This window comes from Schistocerca cancellata, chromosome 6, assembly GCF_023864275.1.
Source record: "Schistocerca cancellata isolate TAMUIC-IGC-003103 chromosome 6, iqSchCanc2.1, whole genome shotgun sequence".
NCBI lineage: Eukaryota > Metazoa > Arthropoda > Insecta > Orthoptera > Acrididae > Schistocerca > Schistocerca cancellata.
The window spans coordinates 44,047,939-44,062,442 of record NC_064631.1 but is presented as its reverse complement, the minus strand read 5'-3'; positions in this window follow the sequence as shown (position 1 = coordinate 44,062,442).

Below are 14,504 nucleotides of genomic sequence, written 5' to 3'. Positions count from 1 at the left end.
GGTTAGTAAGGTGTAAGTAGTTCTAAGTTTAGGGGACTGGTGATCTCAGATGTTAAGTCCCATAGTGCTTAGAGCCATTTTATTCAGTCGAATGAAACAGTCGAATAAAACAAGTCTCTGCTATCACATCAGCTAAATTATTTTTTTTTTACTCATTCTCCGGGTTTCAGTGGTTTAACTTAATGTGAGACAACCGATTGACACAAGTTTCTGACCATTACGTCAGTTATATGACTACTGCACTCAATCTCCAGTTGGAGTGTTGTAACTTAACAGTTATTCACCCTTTTCCGTTGTATGTAAGCCATGACTATTATCTTATTTCAAGGAGAGTAATAAAAAGCAATTATTCATAAACGAAATATATTCAAAATTTATATATTTATTTATTTCATTACGAATTTTTCATACTTCTCGCACAAAATGTCGATTTTTGGAGGGTTTTAGGTGTTTAATAACTGGTGCTACATTGTAGCTTTATGTTTAGGAAAATGAACAACTGAGGCATTTTCCAGAAGAAAGTCAAGCAAAGAAGGGAAAGCAGAAAGGTGGAAGGAGTATATAGAGGGTCTATACAAGGGTGATGTACTTGAGGTCAATATAATGGAAATGGAAGAGGATGTAGATGAAAATGAAATGGGAGATATGATACCGCGAGAAGAGTTTGACAGAGCACTGAAAGACCTAAGTGGAAACAAGGCCCCGGGAGTAGACAACATTCCATTAGAACTACTGATAGCCTTGGGAGAGGCAGCCCTGACAAAACTCTACCATCTGGTGAGCAAGATGTACGAGACAGGCGAAATACCCCCAGACTTCAAGAAGAATATAATAATTCCAATCCCAAAGAAAGCATGTGTTGACAGATGTGAAAATTACCGAACTATCAGTTTAATAAGCCACGGCTGCAAAATACTTACACGAATTCTTTACAGGCGAATGGAAAAATTGGTAGAAGCCGACCTCGGGAAAGATCAGTTTGGATTCCGTAGAAATGTTGGAACACGTGAGGCAATACTGACTCTACAACTTATCTTAGAAAATAGATTAAGGAAAGGCAAACCTACGTTTCTAGCATTTGTAGACTGAGAGAATGCTTTTGACAAGGGTGACTGGAATACTCTCTTTCAAATTCTGAAGGTAAAATACAGGGAGCGAAGGCTATTTACAAAAAATGGTTCAAATGGTTCTGAGAACTATGGGACTTAACTTCTGAGATCATCAGTCCCGAAGAACTTATAATTACTTAAACCTAACTAACTTAAGGACATCACACACATCCATGCCCTAGGCAAGATTCGAACCTGCGACCGTAGCAGTCGCGCGGTACCAGACTGTAGCGACTAGAACCGCTCGGCCACTCCGGCCGGTGGCTATTTACAATCTGTACAGAAACCAGATGGTAGTTATAAGAGTCGAGGGGCACGAAAGCGAAGCAGTGCTTGGGAAGGGAGTGAGACAAGGTTGTAGCCTGTCCTCGATGTTATTCAATAGCTAGGACATGTTCTGAGGCATCAAGGGATCACCAGTCTAGTATTGGAGGGCAGCGTGGAGGGTAAAAATCGTAGAGGGAGTCGAAGAGATGAATACACTAAACAGATTCAGAAGGATGTAGGTTGCAGTAGGTACTTGGAGACGAAGAAGCTTGCACAGGATAGAGTAGCATGGAAAGCTGCATCAAACCAGTCTCTGGACTGAAGACCACAACAACAACAAGTCTCATACGACAAAACGATTGTTTGAGGTAGGACAATTTAAATACTTACTTTTAATATATTTCAATAACAACCTGATTCTAACACAAAAGCACTTTTTAACAGGATGTGCAATACTATTAAGTAAATCTCTCCATACTACCAGATATTTTAACCTACGTTTTTAGCGTGAAAAATAATGTTTCTAATAAACATTAATAAGCCTTTTTCCCATAAATAACTGTCCGTAGGTTATAATGAGCAAACATTTCTTTCATCAAATGTTATATTAGTAGAATACATCAATACATTAGAATAATACTATTTTTAATAATTCCTAAGGACAAGGAGCCCTCAAAAATGCACAAAAAGAGATAACAGAACCTAAATTCATACCAATATTCAACTAAGCGAATAAAATACCAATGTTTTGTCCTGTCCAAAAGAACAGGCACTGTTGTTGTGGTCTTCAGTCCAGAGACTGTTTTGATTCCGCTCTCCATGCTACTCTATCCTGTGCAAGCTGCTTCATGTGCCAGTACCTACTGCAGCCTACATCCTTCTGAATCTGCTTAGTGTATTCATCTCTTGGTCTCCCTCTACGATTTTTACCCTCCACGCTGCCCTCCAGTACTAAATTGGTGATCCCTTGATGCCTCAGAACATGTCCTGCCAAACGACCCCTTCTTCTAGTCAAGTTGTGCCACAAATTTCTCGTCTCCCCAATTCTATTCAATACCTCTTTATTAGTTATGTGATCTACTTATCTAATGTTCAGCAGTCTTCTGTAACACCACATTCCGAAAGCTTCTGTTCTCTTCTTGTGTAAACTATTTATCGTCCATGTTTCAGTTCCACATATGGCTACACTCCATACAAATACTTTCAGAAACGACTTCCTGACCCTTAAATCAATACTCGATGTTAACAAATTTCTCTTCTTCGGAAACGCTTTCCTTGCCATTGCCAGTCTACATTTTATATCCTCTAGCTCATCTACTATTTCAAGTGTTTCATTTCCTAATCTAATTCCCTCAGCATCATCCGACTTAATTCTACTATATTCCATTATCCTCGTTTTGCTTTTGTAGATGTTCATCTTATATTCTCCTTTCAAGACACTGTACATTTCGTTCAACTGCTCTTCCAGGTCCTTTGCTGTCTCTGACAGAATTACAATGTCATCGGCGAACCTCAAAGTTTTTATTTCTTCTCCATGGATTTTAATTGCTAGTCGGAATTTTTCTGTCGTTTCCTTTACAGCTTCCTGAATGTACAGATTGAATAACATCGGGGATAGGCTTCCGGGATAGGCTACAACCCTGTCTCACTTCCTTCCCAACCACTGCTTCCCTTTCATGCCCCTCGACTCTCTGTACATATTGTAAATAGCCTTTCCCTTTCTGTATTTCACCCCTGCCACATTCAGAATTTGAAAGAGAGTATTCCAGTCAAATTACGATGATGACGGCCAACGAGTATTTCAGTACAGACGCACGCCAAGCTCGCATTCTTACGGGAATCGGCGATATGCCACGAGTACTGGAGTTAATGAGTAGGGGCACAGTAGCGTGTGGTGTGAGTCTAGATTTTGCGTGTGCTGCCAGGCGTGCCAGGGTAGGCCGGCCGGTCGAGGTAAGCACTGCGTCTGGACGGCGTACTTGTCATTGCTTCTGTCGAGTGAGCATGAGATCCAGGATCGCATCCCGATCTGGCACAAATATTAAACTTGGCCATTGACATAAATGGATGCATCTACATCTACTACATCTACATTTATACTCCGCAAGCCACCCAACGGTGTGTGGCGGAGGGCACTTCACGTGCCACTGTCATTACCTCCCTTTCCTGTTCCAGTCGCGTATGGTTCGCGGGAAAAACGACTGTCTGAAAGCCTCCGTGCGCGCTCTAATCTCTCTAATTTTACATTCGTGATCTCCTCGGGAGGTATAAGTAGGGGGAAGCAATATATTCGATACCTCACCCAGAAACGCACCCTCTCGAAACCTGACGAGCAAGCTACACCGCGATGCAGAGCGCCTCTCTTGCAGAGTCTGCCACTTGAGTTTGTTAAACATCTCCGTAACGCTATCACGGTTACCAAATAACCCTGTGACGAAACGCGCCGCTCTTCTTTGGATCTTCTCTATCTCCTCCGTCAACCCGATCTGGTACGGATCCCACACTGATGCGCAATACTCAAGTATAGGTCGAACGAATGTTTTGTAAGCCACCTATTTTGTTGATGGACTACATTTTCTAAGGACTCTCCCAATGAATCTCAACCTGGTACCCGCCTTACCAACAATTGATTTTATATGATCATTCCACTTCAAATCGTTCCGCACGCATACTCCCAGATATTTTACAGAAGAAACTGCTACCAGTGTTTGTTCCGCTATCATATAATCATACAATAAAGGATCCTTCTTTCTATGTATTCGCAATACATTACATTTGTCTATGTTAAGGGTCAGTTGCCATTCCCTGCACCAAGGGCCTGTCCGCTGCAGATCTTCCTGCATTTCGCTACAATTTTCTAATGCTGCATTTTCTCTGTATATTACAGCATCATCCGCGAAAAGCCGCATGGAACTTCCGACACTATCTACTAGGTCATTTATGTTGTTGTTGTGGTCTTCAGTCCTGAGACTGGTTTGATGCAGCTCTCCATGCTACTCTATCCTGTGCAAGCTTCTTCATCTCCCAGTACCTACTGCAACCTACATCCTTCTGAATCTGCTTAGTGTATTCATCTCTTGGTCTCCCTCTACGATTTTTACCCTCCACGCTGCCCTCCAATGCTAAATTTGTGATCCCTCGATGCCTCAGAACTTGTCCTACCAACCGATCCCTTCTTCTAGTCAAGTTGTGCCACAAACTTCTCTTCTCCCCAAACCTATTCAATACCTCCTCATTAGTTATGTGATCTACCCACCTTATCTTCAGCATTCTTCTGTAGCACCACATTTCGAAAGCTTCTATTCTCTTCTTGTCCAAACTAGTTATCGTCGATGTCTCACTTCCATACATGGCTACACTCCATACAAATACTTTCAGAAACGACTTCCTGAAACCTAAATTTATATTCGATGTTAACAAATTTCTCTTCTTGAGAAACGCTTTCCTTGCCATTGCCAGTCTACATTTTATATCCTCTCTACTTCGACCATCATCGGTTATTTTACTCCCTAAATAGCAAAACTCCTTTACTACTTTAAGTGTCTCATTTCCTAATCTAATTCCCTCAGCATCACCCGACTTAATTTGACTACATTCCATTATCCTCGTTTTGCTTCTGTTGATGTTCATCTTATATCCTCCTTTTAAGACACTGTCCATTCCGTTCAACTGCTCTTCCAAGTCCTTTGCTGTCTCTGACAGAATTACAATGTCATCGGCGAACCTCAAAGTTTTTACTTCTTCCCCATGAATTTTAATACCTACTCCGAATTTTTCTTTTGTTTCCTTTACTGCTTGCTCAATATACAGATTGAATAACATCGGGGAGAGGCTACAACCCTGTCTCACCCCTTTCCCAACCACTGCTTCCCTTTCATGCCCCTCGACTCTTATAACTGCCATCTGGTTTCTGTACAAATTGTAAATAGCCTTTCGCTCCCTGTATTTTACCCCTGCCACCTTCAGAATTTGAAAGAGTGTATTCCAGTCAACATTGTCAAAAGCTTTCTCTAAGTCTACAAATGCTAGAAATGTAGGTTTGCCTTTTCTTAATCTTTCTTCCAAGATAAGACGTAAGGTCAGTATTGCCTCACGTGTTCCAACATTTCTACGGAATCCAAACTGATCTTCCCCGAGGTCGGCTTCTACCAGTTTTTCCATTCGTCTGTAAAGAATTCGTGTTAGTATTTTGCAGCTGTGACTTATTAAACTGATAGTTCGGTAACTTTCACATCTGTCAACACCTGCTTTCTTTGGGATTGGAATTATTATATTCTTCTTAAAGTCTGAGGGTATTTCGCCTGTCTCATACATCGTGCTCACCAGATGGTAGAGTTTTGTCATGACTGGCTCTCCCGAGGCCATCAGTAGTTCTAATGGAATGTTGTCTACTCCCGGGGCCTTGTTTTGACTCAGGTCTTTCAGTGCTCTGTCAAACTCTTCACGCAGTATCTTATCTCCCATTTCATCTTCATCTACATCCTCTTCCATTTCCATAATATTGTCCTCAAGTACATCGCCCTCGTATAAACCCTCTATATACTCCTTCCACCTTTCTGCTTTCCCTTCTTTGCTTAGAACTGGGTTGCCATCTGAGCTCTTGATATTCATACAAGTGGTTCTCTTCCCTCCAAAGGTCTCTTTAATTTTCCTGTAGGCAGTATCTATCTTACCCCTAGTGAGACAAGCCTCTACATCCTTACATTTGTCCTCTAGCCATCCCTGCTTAGCCAATTTGCACTTCCTGTCGATTTCATTTTTGAGACGTTTGTATTCCTTTTTGCCTGCTTCATTTACTGCATTTTTATATTTTCTCCTTTCATCAATTAAATTCAATATTTCTTCTGTTACCCAAGGATTTCTATTAGCCCGCGTCTTTTTACCTACTTGATCTTCTGCTGCCTTCACCACTTCATCCCTCAGAGCTACCCATTCTTCTTCTACTGTATTTCTTTCCCCCATTCCAGTCAATTGTTCCCTAATGCTCTCCCTGAAACTCTCTACAACCTCTGGTTCTTTCAGTTTATCCAGGTCCCATCTCCTTAAATTCCCACCTTTTTGCAGTTTCTTCAGTTTCAATCTGCAGTTCATAACCAATAGATTGTGGTAAGAATCTACATCTGCCCCAGGAAATGTCTTACAATTTAAAACCTGGTTCCTAAATGTATGTCTTACCATTATATAATCTATCTGAAACCTGTCAGTATCTCCAGGCTTCTTCCATGTATACAGCCTCCTTTCTTGATTCTTGAACCAAGTGTTAGCTATGATTAAGTTATGCTCTGTGCAAAATTCTACCAGGCGGCTACCTCTTTCATTTTTTAACCCCAATCCATATTCACCTACTACGTTTCCTTCTCTCCCTTTTCCTACACTCGAATTCCAGTCAGCCATGACTATTAAATTTTCGTCTCCCTTCACTACCTGAATAATTTCTTTTATCTCGTCATACATTTCATCTATTTCTTCATCATCTGCAGAGCTAGTTGGCATATAAACTTGTACTACTGTAGTAGGCATGGGCTTTGTGTCTATCTTGGCCACAATAATGCGTTCACTATGCTGTTTGTAGTAGCTAACCCGCACTCCTATTTTTTTATTCATTATTAAACCTACTCCTGCATTACCCCTATTTGATTTTGTATTTATAACCCTGTAATCACCTGACCAAAAGTCTTGTTCCTCCTGCCACCGAACTTCACTAATTCCAACTATATCTAACTTTAACCTATCCATCTCCCTTTTTAAATTTTCTAACCTACCTGCCCGATTAAGGGATCTGACATTCCACGCTCCGATCCGTAGAACGCCAGTTTTCTTTCTCCTGATAACGACGTCCTCTTGAGTAGTCCCCGCCCGGAGATCCGAATGGGGGACTATTTTACCTCCGGAATATTTTACCCAAGAGGACGCCATCATCATTTAATCATACAGTAGAGCTGCATGTCCTCGGGAAAAATTACGGCTGTAGTTTCCCCTTGCTTTCAGCCGTTCGCAGTACCAGCACAGCAAGGCCGTTTTGGTTAATGTTACAAGGCCAGATCAGTCAATCATCCAGACTGTTGCCCCTGCAACTACTGAAAAGGCTGCTGCCCCTCTTCAGGAACCACATGTTTGTCTGGCCTCTCAACAGATACCCCTCCGTTGTGGTTGCACCTACGGTACGGCCATCTGTATCGCTGAGGCACGCAAGCCTCCCCACCAACGGCAAGGTCCATGGTTCATGGGGGGAGGAGGTCATTTATATATATTGTGAAAAGCAACGGTCCCATAACACTCCCCTGTGGCACGCCAGAAGTTACTTTAACGTCTGTAGACGTCTCTCCATTGATAACAACATGCTGTGTTCTGTTTGCTAAAAACTCTTCAATCCAGCCACACAGATGGTCTGATATTCCGTAGGCTCTTACTTTGTTTATCAATCGACAGTGCGGAACTGTATCGAACGCCTTCCGGAAGTCAAGGAAGTGTGTGGCATGTCATTTAAGGCTTTCTGAAATCTTCTACTTTGGGGCAATGTTTTCAACGTGTTATCAGGGTAGCAGGCTCAGTCATGCTAAAATGTAAATGTCGTGCGACTAGGGTTCAAATGGCTCTGAACACTATGGGACTTAACTTCTAAGGTCATCAGTCGCCTAGAACTTATAACTAATTAAACCTAACTAACCTAAGGACATCACACACATCCATGCCCGAGGCGGGATTCGAACCTGCGACCGTAGCGGTGGCGCGGTTCCAGACTGTAGCGCCTAGAACCGCTCGGCCACTTCGGCCTACTGTGACTAGGGCCTCCCGTCGGGTAGACCGTTCGCCGGGTGCAAGTCTATCGATTTGACTCCACTTCGGCGACTTGCTCGTCGATGGGGATGAAATGATGATGATTAGGGCAACACAAAATCTAGCCGCTGAGCGGAGAAAAATCTCCGACCCATCCGGAAATCGAAACCGGTCACTTAGGATTGACATTCTGTAGTACTGACCACTTTTTTTTTGTTTTAATCTCATTTTGTTCGCTTTTGTTCCTTGAATCTGCTCTGGGCGGACGTCGTAAGACTTCCGTTTAAGTTCGTTGTTGATCGATTAACTCAGTTTTTTTTATTACAGAGGGCAGCTAACCCTCCGACCGAACACGCTGAGCTACCGCCCCGGCTGTCCACTCAGCTGCCACGGGTGGACTCAGTCATGTTTTTGCAAGGGATCAGCCAGCCACATATTCCTACGAATCTATTTTAGTTTTTGTCTCATCTCACCTATGTTTTGACTGTCGGTTTTACAATATATGACCATTTTAAAGCTATTAACAGAATTTGAGCTCGTGTGGATGATTGTGGGTGTAACTGGAACACAGTGGGGGCGATTTCGTCTCATACTGCTTCTTACGTCTTCTGTCTTATTTTAGAACCACATTCGTTTCAATCAGTTTTCATGTGGTTGCTGATAACATCGTCGTTGAGCGCCCCTAAGTCTGAGACGTATTGACACATAAAGAAGGGATTCGGGAATGGAAACTGCCTTACTGTTTTCAAAGGCTCCATCCCGGCATTTGCCTTACGCGATTTAGGGGTTGTTGTTGTGGTCTTCATTCCTGAGACTGGTTTGATGCAGCTCTCCATGCTACTCTATCCTGTGGAAGCTTCTTCAACTCCCAGTACCTAATGCAGCCTACATCCTTCTGAATCTCTTTAGTGTATTCATCTCTTGGTCTCCCTCTACGATTTTTACCCTCCACGCTGCCCTCTAATACTAAACTGGTGATCCCTTGATGCCTCAGAACATGTCCTACCAATCGATCCCTTCTTCTAGTCAAGTTGTGCTGCAAACTCCTCTTCTCTCCAATTCTATTCAATACCTCCTCATTAGTTATGCGATCTACCCATGTAATCTTCAGCATTCTTCTGTAGCACCACATTTCGAAAGCTTACTACTGTAGTAGGTGTGGGCTTCGTGTCTATCTTGGCCACAATAATGCGTTCACTATGCTGTTTGTAGTAGCTTACCCGCACTGCTATTTTTTTTATTCATTATGAAACCTATTCCCGCATTACCTCTATTTGATTTTGTATTTATAACCCTGTATTCACCTGAGCAAAAGTCTTGTTCCTCTTGCCACCGAACTTCGTTAATTCCCACTATATCAAACTTTAACCTATCCATTTCCCTTTTTAAATTTTCTAAACTACCTGCCCGATTAAGGGATCTGACATTCCACTCTGCGATCCGTAGGACGCCAGTTTTCTTTCTCCTGATAACGACGTCCTCTTGAGTAGTCCCCGACCGGAGATCCGAATGGGGGACCATTTTACCTCCGGAATATTTTACCACAGAGGACGCCATCATTTAACCGTACAGTAAAGTTGCATGCCCTCGGGAAAAATTACGGCTGTAGTTTCCTCTTGCTTTCAGCCGTTCGATTTGGGGGAATGACGGGAAACCTAAATCTGGATGGCCGGACGAGGCTGGAACCGGCTTCTCCGCGGAGGCAAGTCCTTTGTGCTGTGCACTGCGCCACCTCGCTCGCTGACGCTGCCTACTTGTTTGCGTCCTCCGCCTCTGCGCTGGTACGCACGGAGCGCGTTGGACGCGGCGGGAGAGGCGATGCTATCGCACGCAGCCGCCGCAGGTGTGGGTGGAGGGGGGCGGGGGACGGGCGAGGATGCTGCGGCGCCGGCCACAATGGCGCACCTGGCGTGACGTCACCAGGTGGCGGCCAATCATCTGCGGGAGGAGGGCTTTATGACATAATAAACAGCGGCCGCAATATGGCGGCGCCGGTCGCTCGATAAGGCGGCGTGGGACCGCCCCGGCTCCGGGCAGGTGCCCGCCACCGGCATGCGGGTGGGCGCTGCGCCGAACACAAAGCAGCCGAGCCGAGTGCAGCCTGTGCAGTCTGAGCGGCGCGTCTCGTAACTCGCTCCGCGTACGACGTTATTATTACCCGTCAAAGCGCACTGGAGACCTGGACACGATGGCACCTTAGTCGTGTTTACCGCCATGACGTTGTGGGTGGCGGGGATGGGGGGGGGGGGGGACGGGGATGCAGTAAAAGCGTACACGCACACGCACACGCACGTGGAACGTTGGTACGCGCTACACGTCTGAACGCCGAATACGGTGCCTAAGCCTAATACAACAATTAAACACTGACCTAGCTCTTTTATTTCACAATACTCCTGGCACAAGTTTAGAGGAATGAAGTTCAGACTGTGCGCTGCAGTATTTGAGTGGTTAATAGTTTTGGTCTCATGACTTACCATTAGGCACCAGTACTGGTACATCTACATCTACATCTACATACATACTCCGCAATCCACCATCGGTGCGTGGCGGAGGGTACCTCGTACCACAACTAGCATCTTCTCTCCCTGTTCCACTCCCAAACAGAACGAGGGAAAAATGACTGCCTATATCCCTCTGTACGAGCCCTAATCTCTCTTATCTTATCTTTGTGGTCTTTCCGCGAAATGTAAGTTGGTGGCAGTAAAACTGCACTGCAGTCAGCCTCAAATGCTGGTTCTCTAAATTTCCTCAGTAGCGATTCACGAAAAGAACGCCTCCTTTCCTCTAGAGACTCCCACTCGAGTTCCTGAAGCATTTCCGTAACACTCGCGTGATGATCAAACCTACCAGTAGCAAATCTAGCAGCCCGCCTCTGAATTGCTTCTATGTCCTCCCTCAATCCAACCTGATAGGGATCCCAAACGCTCGAGCAGTACTCAATAATAGGTCGTATTAGTGTTTTACAAGCGGTCTCCTTTACAGATGAACCACATCTTCCCAAAATTCTACCAATGAACCGAAGAGGACTATCCACCTTCCTCACAACTGCCATTGCATGCTTGTCCCACTTCATATCGCACTGCAATCTTCGCCCAAATATTTAATCGACGTGACTGTGTCAAGCGCTACACTAGCAATGGAGTATTCAAATATTAGGAGATTCTTTTTCCTATTCATCTGCATTAATTTACATTTATCTATATTTAGAGTTAGCTGCCATTCTGTACACCAATCACAAATCCTGTCCAAGTCATCTTGTATCCTCCTACAGTCACTCAACGACACCTTCCCGTACACCACAGCATCATCAGCAGACAGCTGCACATTGCTATCCACCCTATCCAAAAGATCATTTATGTAAATAGAAAACAACAGCGGACCTACCATACTTCCCTGGGGCACTCCAGATGATACCCTCACCTCCGATGACCACTCACCATCCAGGACAACGTACTGGGTTCTATTACTTAAGAAGTCTTCGAGCCACTCACTGTGGTGTCACCGCCAGGCACCACACTTGCTAGGTGGTAGCTTTTAAATCGGCCGCGGTCCGCTAGTATACGACGGACCCGCGTGTTACCACTGTCAGTGATGGCAGACCGAGCGCCGCCATACGGCAGGTCTAGAGACACGTCCTAGCACTCGTCCCAGTTGTACAGCCGACTTAGCCAGAGATGGATCACTGACAACTACGCTCTCATTTGCCGAGACGATAGTTAGCATAGCCTTCAGCTACGTCATTTGCTACGACCTAGCAAGGCGCCATAGCATTTTATATTGAGATTATAACATGTACCGTCAAGAGCGATGTACACCAATTGTGGATTAAAGTTAAGTATTATATCAACTACGTACTTTATTTGCTACTATTAATTCCCTTAACTGTTCCAGACCTCACGCCAGTCAGCGTGTAATTAAACGCGTGCATTTCGGCCTCCTCTAGCTACAAGGTGTTGGCTCTTCTGCCAACACTTCACTCACATACTTGGGAACCAATCCCATATGCTCGTACCTTAGTTAGGAGTCTGCAGTCAATGCAATGGAGTCAAACGCTTTCCGGAAGTCAAGGAATATGGCATCCGTTTCATACCCTTCATCCATGCTTCGCAAGATATCATACGACGACGTAGGGATGAAACACGCGCATCAGTGTGTATTACAGCTGCAGACAGTCAACATGGGTGTGGACAAGGTGAGCAGGGCTTTAACCGCAGAGCTGTTTTATGAAAACAATGCAACAGTATTGCTGCTATCGACGCATTAAAGAAATACGGAGAGGTCCTGTTTCTGTGTCTTGCCTCAAGACTATGATTCGAAAGTTCGAGTTATCTGGCGATTTTGGAATTGCTCCTGGTACAGGCCGACAGCGAACTCCGCCACAAATTGTTGAAGAACTTATGTGATCTTGATAAAAATGCTGGACGCAACGTGCGAACTTCAAGCAATGCACGAGGTGTGTCACGACAGCTGAACGCCGCATGGTCCACACCCCACATGAGATATTTCCGACAGTAGCAGACCCATCTCCAGTGCAGTTTCAGGCTGTCGTGGATGGAGATAGTCGTCACACTGAGCAACGTTCGTATCTTCCAAATTAGGCGTGGTACGCAATTAACAAATGTTACGCTGTTACGTGGAAATTAAAATTCTTCATTTGTGTGGCCACATTATCCATAGCTGCTTTACAATTCCTCAGGGTATTTTCGTTCTGTCGTTGCAACTACAGGAAAATGCCTGTTTTTTTTCCGCCGGTGCGTTCGCTTTAGTGAGGTCAGTGGTCTGTAATTAAAGATATTTGTAATTTGGTCTGTTTTTAATATCGAAAAGATCACCTTAAGTAAAAAAGCAACATTTTATTTATTAATTTATTGTTCACCTAATTCAATCTATACAAGATGTAGCCTCTTTAAATCATTAAATACATTTTAAGAGGTGTTTCCATGCATCTCTGTCTGATGCTGTCTTCTGCCAGTTGAAGCCCGCAACTTTCCTGAATTCCTTATCTCAGCGATCAGGTGGTGTAAATGGTTCAAATGGCTCTGAGCACTATGGGACTTAACAGCTTTGGTCATCAGTCCCCTAGAACTTGGAACTACTTAAACCTAACTAACCTAAGGACATCACACATATCCATGCCCGAGGCAGGATTCGAACCTGCGACCGTAGCAGTCGCGCGGTTCCGGACTGCGCGCCGAGAACAGCGAGACCACCGCGGCCGGCTCAGGTGGTCTCATTGGTGGTCTTGTCGCCCCGACAGCTGCGTGGTCAGCGTGACGGATTGCCGTCATAAGGGCACGGGTTCGATTCCCGGCTGGGTCGGGGATTTTCTCCGCTCAGGGTCTGGGTGTAGTGCTGTCTTCATCATCATTTCATGCCCATCTGGCGCGCAGGTCGCCCATTGTGGCGTCGAATGTAATAAGACCTGCACCGAGGCGGCCGGACCTGCCCCATATGAGGCCTCCCGGCCAATGACGCCAAACGCTCACTTTTATTTCCATTGGTGGTCTTCGTTTTCCTCTGGGACTCCACTCAAAAACTGATTTTGTCCGTCAAAAAGCAACATATTGTTAACGAACTGTTTTTCTATCTTAAAAACAAATCAGATTATAAATATTTTTAATTACAGACAACTGATGACGCTTTACTTCAATAAACACGCATTTTCTTGTAGTTGGAACAACAGAAGGAAAATATCGTTAGCTCTTTAAAATGTATTTCTTTCTATGGTTTTTTTTTTTTTTGGTTACTTCTTTTCCGCACGTCCTTGCAAATGTTTGAGCGAAGTGTTATTCTGCTAGCATTAGTCGTTTGTTATGGGTGCCCTCGAATCTTGTACCATTCTTCTTGCAAAACAGTGACGAGATCAGGTGAGAATGATGGACGTGGACAGCGACTACGCACGCTTCTCTCTAAAGTAACCACAAAGTGATACTGAGATCTCGTGACTGTGTTGGCCAGGGGAGGTGAAACAATTGATCCTCGTGCCCACGACACCAGTCCTGGGTGATGCGAGTCGCCCGCATCTCGTGGTCGTGCGGTAGCGTTCTCGCTTCCCACGCCCGGGTTCCCGGGTTCGATTCCCGGCGGGGTCAGGGATTTTCTCTGCCTCGTGATGGCTGGGTGTTGTGTGATGTCCTTAGGTTAGTTAGGTTTAAGTAGTTCTAAGTTCTAGGGGACTGATGACCATAGATGTTAAGTCCCATATTGCTCAGAGCCATTTGATGCGAGTTGTGTGAACAGGGGCGCAGTCATTATCGAACACAGACAAAGTGGGCACACATTCCCTGGCAGTAATGCGACCGTGCAGAGTAACTATGAGCTCCGTGGAGTACCACTGTATGGCTGCCTAAA